The 18,953-nt window shown below is 35.2% G+C and overlaps 1 protein-coding gene and 1 long non-coding RNA gene across 4 annotated transcripts in view; one reads left to right on the top strand and one right to left on the bottom strand.

The window, feature by feature from the left end:
• Positions 1 to 5,646, top strand: part of LOC111098784 — a 45,002-nt gene extending 39,356 nt beyond the window's left edge. Inside the window, exon 3 of the long non-coding RNA XR_005369513.1 lies at positions 5,383 to 5,646. This is a non-coding gene — a long non-coding RNA (uncharacterized LOC111098784). The remainder of the gene's footprint in view (positions 1 to 5,382) is intronic.
• HDAC9 (histone deacetylase 9) overlaps positions 1 to 18,953 on the bottom strand; it is a 911,202-nt gene that overhangs the window by 748,020 nt on the left and 144,229 nt on the right. The window lies entirely within an intron of this gene.

The following is an 18,953-nucleotide window of genomic DNA, read 5'->3' as shown; positions in this document are numbered from 1 at the left end:
CTGATGAAAGGCATAGGTTGCTAGACTAGATCTGACTTATAATAGTGATCATCATTGTTCATTCAAACATTTACTAAGCATCTGAGTGCTAACTAGATTCCATGAAGGAAAAAAAAGTTGACAATTTCTCTAAAAGGTTTACATTACTAGGGGAATATAAGTAAACACATACATCAGAATAGCCGATGCCAAGTGATGTAAAAATGCTTAAAGGTAGGGAACTTGCACAGGTAAGAGGGATTATTATACTAAGAAGTATTTTTAAAATAAGTAAGATTGTTTTATTCTGAGTGTATTTCTTTGATAAAATTGGGCTCTGAAGGAGATCTCAAGAGTAAATATTAAATTCCTTTATTCAATCAATTATGACTGATAGCCTATTATGTGCCAATTAGCTCACTCCACTAAACCTCATACAACACTCAAAGATAAAAATGGCTTGTGTTCATATATCAATAAAATCTTGTTTTGGGGACAAAATGCAATCATTCTCTCCATTCTGACAAAATTTTAATTCCTACTTAAATACTTCCTGAGGAAAGCTGCAGGATAAACTGAGTTATATTAACTAAAAGCACACTTATTCTAAAAAAAATGTGAATCAAAATTATTACATTGTCTGAAATACTCAAGTTGAATGGAGAAGCCTACTGATTTTTAAGACTATTTTTATCACTTTATAAATGGTTTTCCTTTTTGTTTTTCTTCTCAAGAGCCTGCATTGTAAAAATATAAACTGGATTTGGGATCACACAGACCTTGAGTTAAACTTCACTAAGGCAAGCTATCTGTGCCAAGTTTCCTCCCCTGTAAAAATCTGTAAAATAGGAACAACTATCAGCATTTTGCTTGTACCCATAGTTTTTATCTCATTGTGCCAACTTGTTTACAACTAAATCTCCCTTACTAGATTTCTTCTTAGAGACAGCTACCTTGTCTTGTTCATTTTTATATCCCAGAGTACTTAACACAGTGCTTCACACATGGTGGATAATAACTAAATTACCTAAGTGGCTAACACTCTTCCCCCTGTTTGGATGACAGCAAAAGCATCAGAGCTATCTTTAACCAATAAAATATTTTTATTTCATGTACTTTGCTTTTGATTGTCAGGGAGACAATCTCCAAATCCAATGCTATATAAGATTTAGTAAAAACTCAGCTAAGAGAAATAATATTCTTTTAATTTTTATTTATTTTTGACATAGAAAAATTATATATATTTAAGGTACACAGCATGATGATATATGTATATGCTGTATAATGTAATCAAATTAATTAACACCTTTCATAGATACAATTTATGTGTCTATGTGTGGGATACAATACATTATTATTATTTACTCTAGTCACCATGCTGTACATTAGATCTCCAGAACTCATTCATCTTATAGCTGAGTTTGTACACTCTGATCAATAAAAGATTATCTAAATGTCCAATAAGTCATCTTAGATACTTGAAATCATTGCTCCCTGGTAATCCCCTGAAGATTCTGATTCAGTAGGTCTGAAATGGAGTCTGAGAGTCTGCATTTCTAACAAGCCCCCAGGTGATGCTGAAGCTGCTGGTCAGCAAACCACACTGTTGGCCGGCTCTAAATCACTCAAAGTTTGTGCCGGTATTCATTTCTTGGTCTCTATAGAAGGATTTTCCTGGACACTGCATAGGCATTAAACAATTAGCCAAAAGCATTATAAAAATGTACTTTAAAAGGCCTAAGACAAGCTTTGTCCTATTTACTTGGATGTTTTTGAGGATACTCCTTATTTATTACATTCTGTGGGGCTTCTCTCAGAGGACCTATCACTGAGATTTCTCTCTGGACTTGGTATGAGTAGTGCTGCTTCTGTGCAGCTGGCTTGTTCTTACATCACACACAGTACCAGTCTTACAAACCAATAGTCTTTCTTTCTTTCCTGTGGCTGCTTGAAAACCCAGAGAAGCTTTATGAAACCTTTATTTATAGAAACGAGTAGCATAATAACACAGTTTTATATGTACAACCTCATCTTAAATAATTCATTCACCTTTTTCTTCCCTTATTTCTTACTGGCCCTTATTTTACTACTTTTTGGCTTTTCCATTATATTTATATATTATAAACTGACTTAAAATCCTCTTTGAAATGACAGAGGAATGGAAATTGAAAGAAAAAATAACAGATTTTAAGCAGAAAATACATTCATCACAGTTCTCAAACATTCCATTATTGTCTGTTATAAAAACTACAATGCAGCTTACCAAAAAAAATTTTTCTTTAAAGATTTACTTATCTGAGAGAAACGAAAAAGAGCAGGGGGGGGTGGGGGAGAAGAGGGAGAGAGAAACTCAAGCAGACTCTGTGCTGAGCATGGAGCCCAATGTGGGGCTCCATCCCACGACCCTGAGATCACCACCTGAGCGGAAACCAAGAGTCTGATGCTTAACCACTTAACCACCCAGGTGCCACACAGCTTACTAAAATCTTTATTAACTGATTTAAAGTTATTTTTAAGAAAATTAGGGTTCCAGGGCACCTGGGTGGCTCAGTTGGTTAAACATCTGCCTTTGGCTCAGGTCATGATCTCAGGGTTCTGGGATCAAGCCCCGTGTCCAGCACCCTGCTCCCCAGGGAGCTTGCCTCTTCCTTCTCCTTCGACCCCTCCCCATGCTAGTTCTCTCTCTCTCTCTCTCAAATAAATAAAATCTTTTTAAAAAGAGAGAGAAAAGAAAATTAAGGTTCCAAAAATCTTTGCTATTATTCCCATTACTGATGACAATGGATTGTCTCATAGCAGTAAGACAGAACACAAATTAGAAAGGTAGGAATGGCTTGTTGTTGGCTGCCTGATTGGCTTAAAGCTCTCTGATGATATGTCATCAATTTCATCACTCAGTCTGGAGGTTAAAAGCCTTTGAGAATTCTTCCATGAACTTCTCTGAAATCTAATTACAACTATGAACTCCTACAGAATTTCTTTTCTTTCTTTCTTCTTTTTGAGAGAGAGAGAGAGAGGGGGGAGGGGGGGGGTTGCAGAGAGAGACAGAGGGAGAGATTGAAAATCTTAAACAGGCTACATGACCAGCACAGAGCTCCAATCAAAGCTCCATCTCACAATCCTGAAATTGTGACCTAAGCCATATTCAAGAGTTGGACATTCAAACCATGAGCCACCCAGGTGCCCCAGAATTTATTTTCTATACTATTTTTTGCTATCTCCCAAATGTTATATAGTGTTATTATAACATTCATATTTTTATATTTTTGTGTCCCTCACTTTAGCTAGCACCATACTTTCCATGTAGTCAGATCAATATTACTTTCTGCTTATTAAGTAACAACTGCATCACTATTTTTATGCAGGAAACCTACAATAGGGGGCACTCTATAATAATCTTGGACACTCAACATAGAGGTAAGAAATAAACAACTAAAAATCTGGGGCTAACAAAATTAGTCCTTTGAGTTATCAAAAGCCTTAGATCTGTGAGCATGGCAAGGTTTCTGACGAGCAACTATAACTATGAAGTCACCTCAGCAATTAAGGTTTTTTAAATACTACTTTCAAAGCCCTCTTAATCATTTCATTCCATTGTAGAAACTCATCAATGTCTCATCAAAACTCTATAAAGCTCCCTAGATTTTAAGGCTATCAAGGGTACAGCCACAACCTATTTTTCCAAATTGAGTGATTTCCCATTATTCTTTCATATATTTAATTTTCCAGCCAAATCAATTTGTTTACTTAAGCTCAAATGGCTCCTCTATCATCCCCTTATCATGCTCATATCATGCTGCCTGGTTAAAGTACTATTCATGCCTGTCACACAGCTAAATTCTAACCATCCTCCAAGAACCAATGAAAATGGTCCTCCTTCATGATGGTGTCTTTCCCTATTTTCCAATCTGAAAAGAATCTTACTCTGCCACATTTATACCACTTACTATCTGCTTCCTGAGTCATTACCAAATACTGCCTTTGACTACATTTTTTTTTCTGTATATGACATGTGCCAACTGGTTAGCTCCCTGAAGAAAATTATGGCTACTTTTTTGTTAATATTCTAAAAGCACCTACCTATTCCCTTCAATCTAGTCGTTAAATGTCTATTAAAGGAACCCATCAACACAATCCTGGTAGCCATGCATCAGCAGATCAGTTTAAAACAAATTAAGTGTTATTTATCTGTTTGACCTATGAAACAAGCCTTGTTTAATCACACCTACCATTTATGTGGGTGTGCATATGTATGTACATATGTAACTATACATTCATGATTTTCCAAAATACGCATTAAGTATATAAAATGTATATTCCAGTTTTGATTAATCATGGAACAGTTTTCCTTCATAGAGGTTAATAAGAGCTCCTCATAAAATGAAACTCTACATAATAGTACTCACCTTGGCACTACTGCACTTAACAAAAGCACTTAAAAATTCACATATAAGTACAGAGTGCTCTAAATTACAGGATTCAAATTATTTTAAATGTGTGATTAAATATGCTATAAAATTATTCTTCTGAACACTTATTTTATTTGTTAAAGAACATATGTTCTTCCTCAAAATAACATGCTATTTTTGAACTATTACTCAGCCACACACTTCCTACAAGCAGCAAAGGTTACCTCAGATAAACCTTGATTTTACAATATTTGAAAGACTTTCCTCTGCTACTCTATGCCAACTGAAAATTCATGAGTCATAGGTGAATGACAGGGGCAGTTCTGGAGGTAATTTTTCCTTAATGCAGCTGGCCTGAAATAAAATTTGTTTAGCCATTAATATTTTATAAACCCCTTCATAGACATCATTTTGTTTGCTTCACAGCAATAATGAAAACAAGTTATCAGTATTATCTCCCTTTTTCAGAGGATGCATTCAGGTCTTAGAGGAGTTAAGTGAATGGCCCAAGATTACAAAGCTAATTAATTGGCCCTTACTCTACACTATCACATTTAAAATTTGAAGCACTGATTAGTTAACTTTCACTTCAATTTGCACTGACTTTAGATAGCCACTTTTTAAAATTCTTTATATATAGCTGCTTCCAAACTAGACAGTGAATTTGATACTGTCTTCATTATGTTTTTGGTCATTTCTTTTTCATTTGATCCACTGACTTTGTGTTAAGTTGGAAACTTCCGAATTATACCAAAAGATAAGAAAAATTTAAGTCAATGTACCATGTTTAAGCACTGGCAGAGACTGTGCTATGTATTTCTAACCCTTGTTTCCTTTTCTTCCAGGGCATATGGCTCGATATATTTCCCAGACTCCTTTAGGTTAAGTGGAACCATGTGATTAAACTATAAACAGGGAAAGGTAGTCAGAAGAAATCTGGACTAAAATGACACCCTTCGATGCAATCTTCCACACTCTTCTCTCTTGTTTATAGGCCAGATACAGGGGATCCACTCGGGATGACAAGGCCTTCACTGACAGGAAAGCCCCGCAATGGAAAAAGCTGGAATTCCTAAATACTGGGAAGAGTAAAGGCTTCCAACACCTGCTCCACTACCACCAACACCAACTGGAACTGGATGATGACATCGTGAGAAATAATCTTGTATTGTACTAAGCACCAAGATTTAGGGCTTGCTGGTTATATTCACCTATCCTAATTTAAACATGAATGAATAACTATTTCTCTTTTAATAAACATTCCATAAACAAAAGTATATGATTTCAATTATAGATTCCTCAGCCATTATTACCTTTCATAATGAAGTAAATGCTTTCATGGATTGCTCTGGTGTAAGTAGGCTCAAAACAAAGAAATAAGTTCAAAGTGTTAAGTAGTGGATTATACATAGCTCCTTCAAAACATGACAAGAGTAAAGTATTCTTAAATTTGGTATTTTTAAAGTTATTCTCATGTTTCATGCACTTTAAGATAAACAGAATATACACACAGGCTATATGCACAGATGGATCCTGTATATAGGAAACAGTAAGTTCATTATATAGAATATATAAACTACTCAATTGAAAATGTAAGATTTATATGGATAGTGCTCACATTTTAATGACTAAGCAAATACTATTTGTCACCCATGAAGAGAAGAGAGTGGTGACAGAGTTCCTAACTTTCAAATAGTTGACCTGTGGTTCTCTGACTATTCCTGGAATTGGTTGCAATGCACTGACTCCAGCCACCCCTCTGGATTTGAGTTATCATTGCAACTGGTTGTAGTTACACACTTCTCCTATCAATGTCCTCAGATATATCATAATTTTTTGTCTATGTTGCCTATTGAAACAATAACTTCATGAAGGCAGAAAATTCTAGCTTCTACTTATTTGATAGTGTTCTGTGCTGGCAAATACTGAGTGTTCTCAAGACCAGCTAACTGGCACATAAGACTATTTGTACAATATGTAAAAGATACTTTCTTTAGTGATATAAGTAAAAATCTAGAGGAATATGAAAATGTAATGCATCATTTTTGGAAAGCACACTCTCAAGAGATATAAGCATATATGCCTCACATATCTTCCTTCCTTTAACTCATACCTCAATGATAACAAAGCAAGTCCCTTATGCTAACTTCACAGTAATTTGCAGAACTGGGAAATATCTAAATCTGTAAGCCACCCATACCTATAAAGTCCTTCGCCTATTATCATTTATATAGTTAAAACACACATTAAATGGAAATTTTATGAATAGGAATGACAGCACCGAGTTGACACAATATTAAAAGCTGCCCCTCTGAGCAGCTAGGTGGCTCAATGGTTAAGCAGCTGCCTTTGGGTCAGGTCGTGATCCCAGGATCCTAGGATCAAGACCCACATCAGGTTCCTCGCAAGGAGCCTGCTTCTCCCTCTGCCTATGTTTCCATGTGTCTCATGAATAAATAAATAAGATCTTGAAAGAAAAAAAAAAAGCAGCCCATCATTTTTAAAATTACAAATTCCCACCTGAAAAAGTTCAAAGTATCAATTGCTAATGTTTTCATTAATACCACAAAAATGTGTTCTTAGAAGCTACCCACCCTCTCTCTGGCCCAAATTCGACCCTCGAGCTTAATATAGTTAAAGCTTTAACATTTTGGTAGTAAAAAAAAAAAAAAATTGGTAGTAACTCATTTGCTAAAAAAAATTTATTGAGCACTGACTGTGTGCTAGGCCCTAAGCTAAGTGCTAAAGACACAGAATAGTCAAGTAACCAACCTTGCCCTCAGTTTAAGGACCAATTACCAAGGAAGAGGCACATTAAGTGCATAACAATGAGTAAGAAAATGGGATGATGGAAAGACAAGTGTTAACAATTACCAACAGCAACAGAAGGCTTTAGGAACATAAAAGCTGGGAGATTGCTGAGTTTAACTCATCCCCTTAGCCTTTTGCTGAGGATTCAGACTGTACTGGAAGAACATGCAAGATATATTTTTGGTTGCCCAGGAAATGTTTTTTCTCTCCTACTAAAACACTAGTTTCTGTTGGGGGGATATAATCACCTCCTTCTACATGTTGCCTCTAAACCCAATACTGTTTGTTCTTCTGTTCCTTCGAATTTATCTCACATAAACCCATCCCAACTTCAATAATATGATAATCTAGAGAGATAGAAAGCATTTTCACAAACTTTACACAACTATCATTTATCTGGATATGGGAGATTTTCCTTCTTATTTTAATAGTCCACTGCTGCTTCTCTTCTTAAAAGTCTTATGGGCAGGGGCTTCTTAATGCAGTTCCCTTTAATAACATGCAGTTCCCTCTTTTGTTCCCAATATTGTTACTTACCTCAGAGCTGCAAAAACATTAATTTTCTTTGGATTTCTTCATCTTCCAGGGCAGAATCTTGACTAAAATTAGCAGGCATCTTTATAATGGATTCAATTCTTATTTTAAAAATATTTACAACCTCTCATCTTAGTTTTTTACCTACGAGGGGGTATAACCTATTCATTGAAAGAAAGATTAACAGATATTAAAATAAAATGTTAAAGAACTAGGTACCTAATTCCTAATAACTTAATTGGTGTTTTCTCCCAGAAAAATAGAAAGATCATTCACCGATAAGGAAAAGTTAGTTTGGGAGGGAGTTGGGGATAGGTTTGTCAACTTACAGTTTATTAAATCTTCTTTTAGAAAAGGGTTAGTCCTTTTTTTATTTTTTAAAGTTTATATCCAACATGGGGCTCAAACTCATGACCCTGCGATCAAGAGTTGCATGCTACCTTGACTGAATCAGGTAGGCACCACTAATTTTTACTTTTTATTTTTTTTTTATTTTATTTATTTATGATAGTCACAGAGAGAGAGAGAGAGAGGAGAGACATAGGCAGAGGGAGAAGCAGGCTCCATGCACCGGGAGCCCGATGTGGGATTCGATCCCGGGTCTTCAGGATCGCGCCCTGGGCCAAAGGCAGGCGCCAAACCACTGCGCCACCCAGGGATCCCAATTTTTACTTTTTAAATTAAGTTTTTTAATTTTTAATTTCAGTATATTTAATGTATGTGTTATGTTAGTTTCAGGTGTACAATATAGTGATTCAACAATTCCATACATTACCTGATGCTCATCATGATGAGTGTACTCTTTAATCTCTGTCACCTATTTCTCCCATTCCTCTCCTCCTCCACCCCAGTCTGCCCTCTGGTAACCATCAGTTTGTTCTCCACAGTTAAGTCTGAGTCTATTTCTTGGTTTCTCTTTTTCTTTCTTCCTTTGCTTCTTGGTTTTGTTTTTCAATTTAACATATGAGTGAAATCACATGGTTTTTATTTTTTGACTTATTTCTCTTAACATTATATTCTCTAGCTCCATCCATGTTGTTGCAAATGGCAAGATTTCATTCTTTTTTATGACTGAAAAATATTCCATTGTGTATCTATACCCCATCTTTTTTATCCATTCATCGGTCTATGGATGCTAGAGCTGCTTCCATAATTTGGCTATTGTAAATAATGCTATAAATAATGTAAATAGAGGAGTATGTATCTCTTTGAATTAGTGTTTTTGTATTTTAGGAGTTGATACCCAGCACTGCAATTGCTGGATTGTAGATAGTTCTATTTTTAACTTTTTGAGGCAATTCCATGCTGTCTTTTACAATGGCTGCACCAGTTTGCATTTTCACCAACAGTGCATGAACATCCTTTTTTTTTTCCAAATCCTCACCAGCACTTATTGTTTTTTTTTTTCATTTTAATCATTCTGACAGGTGTGAGGTGATATCTTGTAATTTTGATTTGTGTTTCCCTGATGATAAGTGAGATAGAGCATCTTTTCATATGTCTGTTGTCCATCTGTATGTTTTCTTTGGAGAAATGTCCATCCACGTCTTCTGCTCATTTTTAAATAGATTATTTGTTTTTCAGGTGTTGAGTTGTATAAGTTATATACTGTAGATACTAACGCTTTATCTAATATGTCATTTGCAAATGTCTTCTCCCATTCAGTAGGCTTTTAGTTCTATTAATTGTTTGCTGTGCAGTAGCTTTTTATTTTGATGTAGCCCCATATAGTTTATTTTTGCTTTGTTTACCCTTTCTCAGGAGACATATCTAGAAAGATGTTGCTACAGCTGATGTCAGAGAAATTACTGCATGTGTACTCTTCTAGGATTTTTATGGTTTCATATCTCACATTTTGAGAGATTACTCCTAACTCAATTTTCAGTTTACTTTTGTGTATGGTGTAAGAAAGTGGTCCAGTTTCATTCTTTTGCATGTAGCTGTCCAATTTTCTCAACACTATTTCTTGTAAAGACTATCTTTTCCCCATTGCATATTCTTTCCTCCTTTTTCAAAGACTAATTGACCATATTGAACATATAATTATGGGTTTATCAAATTTTTGCCTGTTTTAAAAACTATAACCTGAAATTGGGAAATACTAAGAATATAAAATACTATAGAAAAATTAAGATTTTTTAGGATTTTTGTGATAACAGATACAACAGCTTTTTTATCCAACTGAATCTGTAAGATTCCAGCTGCAAAAAGTCTGAATCTTAGTTTCAAAACTACAAATATTGGATAGCACAGTAATTTATTTGATTTAATTACAAAGCAAAGTCATTTCTATTTTCACCTGCTGCAGAATAACTGCCTTTAGATATTTGTTTAAATAATCTAAATGATTGATGAATAAATCAATATTGATTTATTCAATATTGACTGAATAAATTAATTACTGAATGGCTTAATCTAGCTCTTTGAAACATAGCATTTAACACAATGATTGGCACATACTAGATACCCAAGAAATGTTCATTAAGATTGACACACTCTTCCACAGCCTAGTAAGAAGATGTCTTGAGGACCAATTTTCTCAGACTTCAATTGTATCTCATATTTCAGCCTCATTCATCTCATGCAGTGCTTGAGAGAAACTGACCTTCATAAGAAATATTCAGCTGATAGAACAATTATTGAATAAGAGTAGCATGCTGCAATCCAGTGAAATCTTCCATTTTCAAGCCCCCATGAAACTATCCATTAGTGTTCATAAGCATTCACTTGATACTTGGAAAGGTAAAGAAATAAGCTAAGCATGAAAGAATGTGCCAGAAGATGTTCTGGATAGTGTTTGCTCAAAAACTACCAACAAAACCAGCCAAGTTCCATGTCAAAATACCATACTCAATGAATGCAAGGGTTCCTCATCTTTATTATACAGCTACTTTTCAGAAAACTCTTTCCTAAAACTTTTTAATGTCATAAGAGCACAAAACTAGTTAAAATGAACTGTGTCTATTCATAACACTAGGATTAATGGTCTGGTGTTTATATGCTCCTCCATTACTAGAACATGTAAAGAAAGTTAAATTCTTTTCATCTCAGCAACTTTAGAACCTATTTGTGATTTAAAAAAATTAAAAACCTCAAATAGCAAATTCAATTAGGAAATTTGCAATTGCTTTTTTAATCTTCCATATTTTAAAAATTTAATTATCCCAGACAAAACTTTATTAGCTAAGTTATACATAATACATTTTTATGTAGCTAAATAAATTAAGCATTATAAAGGCCTTAAAATAGGCACTGCATACAATTTCCTGTTTTTCCAAGGGTCTGGAAGGAAAGACTATTCCTGTATCTTCAAAATCTCCAAAAAAATTAAATTGTCAAAATTTTCTTAGTTTTTGTAGAGATCAGCTAACCTATAAGAAGCACATGTGAACAAAAAAAGAACCTTTACTGGAGAGTCTTTAAAAGTATTTATATTTTAAAACATTAGGTTTATTTTAGTGGTTCAGAAGAACAACTTTCTCTTCAGATCAGTTTCTCATTCTTCACTATCTTGCAGATATATTTATTTTTCTTTTCATTTTATTATTTTTTAAGATTTTATTTATTTATTCATGAGAGACAGAGAGAGAGAGGCAGAGACGTAGGCAGAGGGAGAAGCAGATCTGATCCCAGGACTCTGGGATCATGACCTGTGCCAAAGGAAGACACTCCACCAATGAGCCACCCAGGTGCTCCTATTTTTCTTTTTAAATGATAGGGATTATCCTGCAAATCTTTGGTGCAGAAAATGGAACAATATTTTACAAAGAAAATTATCACTAACATGAATTAACTATACAATTATGTTATAAAATAGAAGATAGTAAGATTTCTAATGATAGTGAAAAGCCAAAGAACAGAGTACTGCCCCCATTTCTTTCTCTACTCAGTATTCCCAATTCCTCCTGTCCCATATTCCCTTACACCCATTCCAGTCTGATTTACAAGCTAATCATTCCACTTAAACTGTTACACCACAACCTGTTATATCAATAGTCCATTCAGCAGCACCAATCTCTTGAGCACTCTCTCTTCCTTGGTTCAATTTTTTTACTTGGTTTTCCAATTACTACACACCCATTTCCTCCTACTTTGGTTCCTCCTCTTCTGGTTCCTTCTCATTATCTGTTCACCTTTAATCCCTCAAAGACTGCTCCCAGTAAATGGCATTAAATACCATCTCTATGCTATTGACTCTTAAATTTTTATCTCCACTCTGGGCCGCCTTTCAGAATTCCAGACACACACATCTAACTACTAAACGTTTTCATTTGGATGAACAGGTATCTCAAACTCAATCTGCCCAAACTATATTCCTATTGTTCCCCCTAAACCTGTTTCAGCTTCCCCATCCTAAGGCAATTTCATCCTTTTAGTCATGTAAGTCAGAATCACTAGGGCAATACTTGACTTCACTTTTCTATTACACCCAAATCCAGTTCATCCACAAGTCCTGTTGGCCCCAGCTTCAAAATATTTCTGGAATCCGACCCCTAAGCACTTCCACTATTGCCAACCTTGTCTGAGCCATCATCTTCTTTTACCTCTTCAAAAAATTTTCTGAGTATAGATGCTATACAATGCTACATTAGTTTCAGGTGTACAACACAGTGATTCAAGTCCTCTATACATTATACTATGCTCATCACAAGCATAGTTACCATCTGTCACCATATAACGTTATTACGATACTACTGACTATATTCCTTATGCTATATTTTTCATCCCTGTGACTTATTCATTCCATAATTGGATCAATCTTCTCCCTTCCACCCTTGTCACACACTCCTCCAATCTACTCTCCCATGGAGCATTTCATTCTTCAGTTTGAACCTCTGGAATAGTATTCTACTTCATTCAGAGTAAAAGCCATAGTCCTTACAACTGCTTAAAAGGGACTCATCTCTCCTTTACTTCACAGACTTTCTCCCCTACCAACCTGTTTCATTTACTGTGCTCCAACCCACAATGGCTTCTTGGTCTTCCTCAAAATGCCATGCGCATTTATAAAAGCAGAAAGCAGATTAATGGTTGTCAGGGTCTGGGAGGGAGAAGAAAACTGAGGGGATGACTCCTTAATGGGTATGGGGTCCCCTTTTAGGGTAATGAAAATATTTTAGAACTAGATAGTAGTGATGGTTGCATAATATTGTGAATGTACTAAGTGCCACTGAATTATACAGCTTAAAATGGTAAATTTTATGTGTATATTACCATTTTTTTAAATGCCAAGTATACTTCCAACCTTTGCTGTAGTTGTTTCCTCTGCCCAGAGTCTATTGTCCCAAATATCCACTTGTCTAACTCCTCTCCACCCATGTCTTTATTTAAGATCACATTCCCAATCAGGCCAAACCCTGATCACCCTATGCAACAACGCTCCTTACTCTGTTTCTCCCTTACCCTACTCAACCCTTCTTTTTTTTTTCCCCCACAACACTTATTTTCTAACATGGTAGATAACATACTTATTCAATACATACATTGTTTACCATCTCCTTTGCTAGGATAAGAGCTCCAAGAGGCAGGGGTCTTTGCCTATTATATTTAATGACAGATTCCAAGTGTTCAGAGAAGTGCCTGGTGCACGTTAGCCCATAAACATCCTGTGAATAAGTGCTCTTCAGTGTTCCCAGAGATGGGTAAGAACTGAACAGTTGTAGTGATTTATTAATTTCTGGAAACTATTTAACTGAAAACAGGAAGAAAACACAGTTTTTAAAAAAACTATAACTTACTTATAACTATTTTTTAGAAAACTATCACAACTTAACCTGATTTCTTAAAAAAGAATATATATATATATATATATAGTCTGATATAAGTGAGGCAATTTTCTAGATGTTAGGAATTCAATGGTGAACAAACAGGCATAGTACTCCCTCTTCTCAACTATAGCAGGAATTTTATGGAGAATTCATTGTGGCAAAATAACCTCCTGAGAATTTAAGTTAGTCTTGTTTTTCACAAATTCAGCTTCACCAAGGAGGAATAAAAGATTTTTTTGTCATCTCTGCAACCCTTAGAAGTTAACCTTTAAAAACCACCTCAGTATTCTTAAAGTTGTCCTTTTTGAATTATTGACCTGAAAGAAGTTTCAGCTGGGTGAATGCCCCAAAGACAAATTCTAACTGGGCCTCTGCACTGGGAGGCCAAAGCCCTTGAATTTTTGTTTGGAGATAGTTTTTGTTTGAAAAGGAAGAGCAGTGAGATCTCAGTGTTAGAAATGGCCCCATCTCTTGGGAGGGCAGGGAGGAGTCTAATAGTTTGCAGATACTCTGAAAAGATAGGGATTACAATTTTATAGGATATAAGATACATGAGCCCATTTGATAGTGCAGCTTCTAAGGAAACAGTATCACAAAGGGATGCCTGCTGGCAGCCATGAGGGAGAAAGAATTAGTACTACACACTAAAGCTTGGAAGTTGAAGCAAAATTTCCCCATCTTCATTTCCCCTGAATGAAACCAGCTGCCAGTGGAGCCACCCAAACTGAACTGACACCACTTGCCTAAATGAAGAGCCCAGGGAAGTGACCAACATGCACTAATGATTGAATCTCATCCCATCTCCATTTACTAGAAGCAAGTAAGTCTTCAGATGCTCAAACACATGTAGGAAGAATGGAGCATCTCCAAACTAAGTGATATTTGCTTTCTGGTCAGTCTTGGTTACCAAAGAAAAACTGAAGACAACTCTTCCAACATCTTACTAAGCAATAAGAAGGCTAGGATGTTATGCCATTTGTCTGTAACTGCTGCTGTAACTAATGTACATAATAACTTGTCAAGAAATGAATGAACAGTGACTTAAAATAAGATGAATGGAAATCTGTTTGCATTCTGCAATAGTTTAATACTTTTCTAAGGAAAATAGCACTTCATTTCAGTTGCCAATATGTATGGTAGTGGGGTTTTGTTTTGTTTTTGTTTTTGTTTTGGGTTATGGAAATTTTTTGTCCTTTTACTAGAACTGCAGTTTCTATTGCATAAAAAGAATTTCATCTCCACCCCTTCAGCAACCTCTTCTCCCCCCCTGCACAATTTGCCTCTTTTTTTTTTTAACCTTCCTTAGCTGTTCACTTGCTCATATTTGTGAAGTTATTTTATTTTAAAACTTACTTTTAAGCTCTTGCCTCAAAAAAGAAAAAGCTTTACTGTCATGCTGGGTTATTCAGCAACAATCTATTCCCCTCCATGGGATAAACTCAGCCTTCACCCCATAGTTTATCTGCTCTGGGAGCTGGATTACTGCCTCATAAAACAGCACAACAGTACTATTATCACATAATCATTATCATTACCTCACTTGCAGCCATACAGATCCTTCTAATCCTGAACATCTTGCCTCTCGAATCTTGCTATATCTATCCTCTCCTGCTGTGAAACTGGTGTGTTCCATTTTCACAGAAGCTTAATGTAATCACAAATGGAAAAATAAAATATATTTTTTAACTAGGCTGCCTTTTATTGATACCACTGTGTTATACAGCAATTTAAAATAGCTCCATATTTCATTCAGGTAAACAAAACAGATGTGGAAGTGGCAGTGAGGTTTGATCTTTTGCCTTGGTCCATGTTTTCTCCTCCAGCTTTACCTTCCTGGCTTTTGTCATATTATTTAGGACTGATTCAATATGACACTTCTGTGTAGGGACTCCTCAGTCAGTACCTGAATTTCAGTCTCCACTTTGAGTGGAGTTTGGAAGAAGCACTGCCATTCTACCAAAATTTACCAAGAGGCTAGAGGTCATCACTGTGTAATTGGGCCTTTCTCATGCCCAGGAAAAGTTACAAGGGATAACCAAAATGGGTTCCTTCCCTGATCATTTTGACAAAAAAATGAGTCATTCTAACTCTATGAGGATGACATAATCCATGATCTCCAGAGGTTAAAATAAATAGGTATTGAAATTTAGTCCTCACAACCATAGAAAAGAAAGTTAAGAAAAATTTTATAGCACCTTCAGTGAAATCAGATCATCAAACAGTTCACATTTATTTCTTTATGTACATAGAACTTTTACATGTATGTTTTCTCATCTAGTGTTTGATTTTAACACTGATAACACAAAAAATTAGAAAATAAAAATATCATTAAGAGAATGAATGAATGAAATAGTGAAAAAGGGAAAGGAAACTACAATCACCAAAATTCTAATCAATCTCAAATATTAACTATGGTATTTGAATTAGTATTTTGGTGTCTAACCTTCCACATCTTTTCATATTCAAATGAAAAAACTATAGTTGCTTTCCAAAAATTGAATTACCCAGGATGTATTGTTTTGTGCTCCTTTATTCACTTAACAATAGAGCATTAAGGTCTTCTTTATCAATAAGTATGATAAATTTATCTTTTCCAATGAGACTCTTCCATTCTAAAGGTACATAATACCCAGAACTTCACAGAAACTGAACTGCACAGATGGGGAGCTGACAGAAACATTTAAGAAAAATATGAGATAAGTGCCCAAAATGAGGATGTAGAGGAAAAGTAGAAGGCAAAAAAAAAAAAAAAGCTATGATGAATTACACACACATTAAGTAAAATTTTATTCTGATGCTACTCTAAAACACAAAATAAAAAGAAAATAATTGATATTGGCCCTAACCCTTAAGAAAAGAGAAAGACACAAATACATACCATACTCTCCTCTCTAAAGAGGAAAAGGAAGAACATGAGAAAAATGTGAGGAAATATAAAGTGATGGTGATACATTATCAGATTAAATCATTTCAGGGGTTTAAATATCCCTAAGTTTCCTATCCAGTCTTTTTTGTTTTTTTTTTTTCCTCAAAACAAGTCAGGCTCCTGCTTCTTCCTGTAACTTAGGGCTTATTATATCTGATACAATTCTTCCATGCAAAAATAGTTTATAAGGATTAATAAGAAAATAATAACTGTAAATTATTATTTCAATGAAACTGTAACAAATGATTACATATACCAGAAACTGGGCTATATGTTCAGAAAGCTTCTCAAATAATTGCAGCCTAGTGGGGGAAAACAATAATCAGGAAATTCTAAGTCAGAGAATGTTACAGAACATTGTGTACAGAGGAATGACAAGCAGATACCTCAATGGCTTCCTTATCCATGGATTGGGGGAAAAACAAGATTTAGAAGGCATTAAAATGAGTAGAGTATTCTAGTCTTTGGAAGCCAGCTCTTCACAGGCTATAATCTGAAATTCAATCCATGCCCAAAGGTTTGCTAAAATCCCAGAAATAAGTTGATATTATATAACAGAAGTTGCTTATATAATAGAAGCAGCCCAATTATCTGTCAGACTCATACTCAGCCTTACCATATTCCACATTATAGCACCTCTTTATGGCATATATTGAAAAGCTATTGGATTTTAAGAACCAAGTTCCACTATTCTAGTAGGTTGTGGCATGTACAACCAGCAACAGCATCCAGTCAGGTGTATAACCACTCTGGTACTCTGGCAATTTAATGTCAGAGAATGCCAAGAGTTGGCATGTAACCATGGGTGAGCCAAATAACCAAAAAAACTAGCAAATTATACCAAAATGTTGTTGACTTGGCCTTTTAATTGAATGATAACATTGGATTTTAAATCATTAATAAAATAGAAATCCATATTTCTTTGTTCTTTTGTCTTACTGTGACACTTGTGATTTCGATCAATAGTGGAAATCACAAAGCAGCAGCAATGTAAGAAGGACACAGTTTACTTCCTAGAAACAGCTATCAACAATGCCTGGAACAGCTAAGAGTCAGGAAGAACACAAACCATACAGAAGAAAGAAGAGCTTTAAGTAATGGAAGGAGAAGATACCTTTTCTCTGTTTAACACCAGGAAAGGCCAAAAACCCATCTATGGCAATAACAAGGCATTCCCTAGAAGGAATCCCCAAAGAGAACATTAGTAGATCACATTGTCATTTGAGAAGCGATGTGCTCTCTCTGAATTTTCAGTATGCACTTAGTTTTGTAGGGTAGCAATTAACAAACTAAATAACTAAAGAAACATAGTTGATCAACAGTACAGCTTAAGTGGGAAGTATTTGTATTTTGAACTTGCCCACATTCTAGCCCCAGCTAAGGAGGTCACTGGCCCTTAAGACTGGATAGGATTGCCTTCTTCATTCTAGGCCTTCCCTGGGAAGCTGTACGTCTCCTTTGTTTTGTTTTGTTTTGTTTTGTTTTGTTTTGTTTTGTTTTGTTTTTCCTGCTCTAACTTTCCCAAATAGATCTCCTAATTCCTGAGTAGAGCTTTCATGATCTGGAACCTGTATCCTCCTAGGCTAGTAGTGCTACTGAATGGTCAAGGAAGGTCTCAAAGACAAGGTGACATATAAGTCAAGAACTGAAAGAAAAGAGGAGTAGCAAGTACTGCAAATATCTAGAGGAATAAGGGGAGAAGAATGCAAAGGCCCTGACGTAGGTCTGTGTTTGCAGTATGCAATCACCAACAAGGAGGCCAATGTGGAGTAAAATGAGCAAGGGACAGGGTTTAGGAGATGACATCAGAAAGAGAGAGAGGGTGGATGCATATCACTTATAGCACTATAGAAAAAAGGGGAGATTCTAGATCTTATTTTGATAAGATAAAAAGCCATTAGTTATGAGCAGAGAATAACATAAAAATAACATAAAAAATAACATAAAAAGCATAATGACATTAAAAAAATAACATAAAAAGACTTTTAGTATTTTGGCTATTGTGTGAGAAATTAACCATATGTAGCAAAGGTAGAAGCAGAAAGTTAGGAGACAAATGCAAGAGTCCAGGCTATTTTTTTTTCCTCAGGGAAATTTTCCCACCAGCTGTTCAGAGAATGGGAAAAAATATTCTTCAGACTTTTATATTAAAAATAGAAACCAGAATAACTGGTACATTACAAATTACAAATAACTGCAATCTTTTAATAAGTTTTAATACAAAGAAGGGCCTTTTTCAGTAGCAGAACATGCAGCATAGAATAGAAAATCATCACACAGTACAAACCCACCATAACAAAAGATAATATCCAAGCACAACTGAAATAGAAGAATCTAATGTAGCCACCTTTGGTTAAGGCTTTCATCAATACCCAAGTGGGAAGAATAGTGAGGAATACTAGGGCAGTTTTGATTGTGTAGTGTATACAGTTATAAATCAAAGAAATAGGTAAACATTTAAAAACTAATTTATTCCAAAATGCCCAATTTAGATCCCAAGTAGTATTTTCATTTACACCTTTATAA

The sequence above is a fragment of the Canis lupus genome, chromosome 14 (assembly GCF_011100685.1).
Source record: "Canis lupus familiaris isolate Mischka breed German Shepherd chromosome 14, alternate assembly UU_Cfam_GSD_1.0, whole genome shotgun sequence".
Classification (NCBI taxonomy): domain Eukaryota; kingdom Metazoa; phylum Chordata; class Mammalia; order Carnivora; family Canidae; genus Canis; species Canis lupus.
The sequence above is the reverse complement of the archived record's forward strand: the minus strand, read 5'-3'. Positions and strand labels throughout refer to the sequence as shown.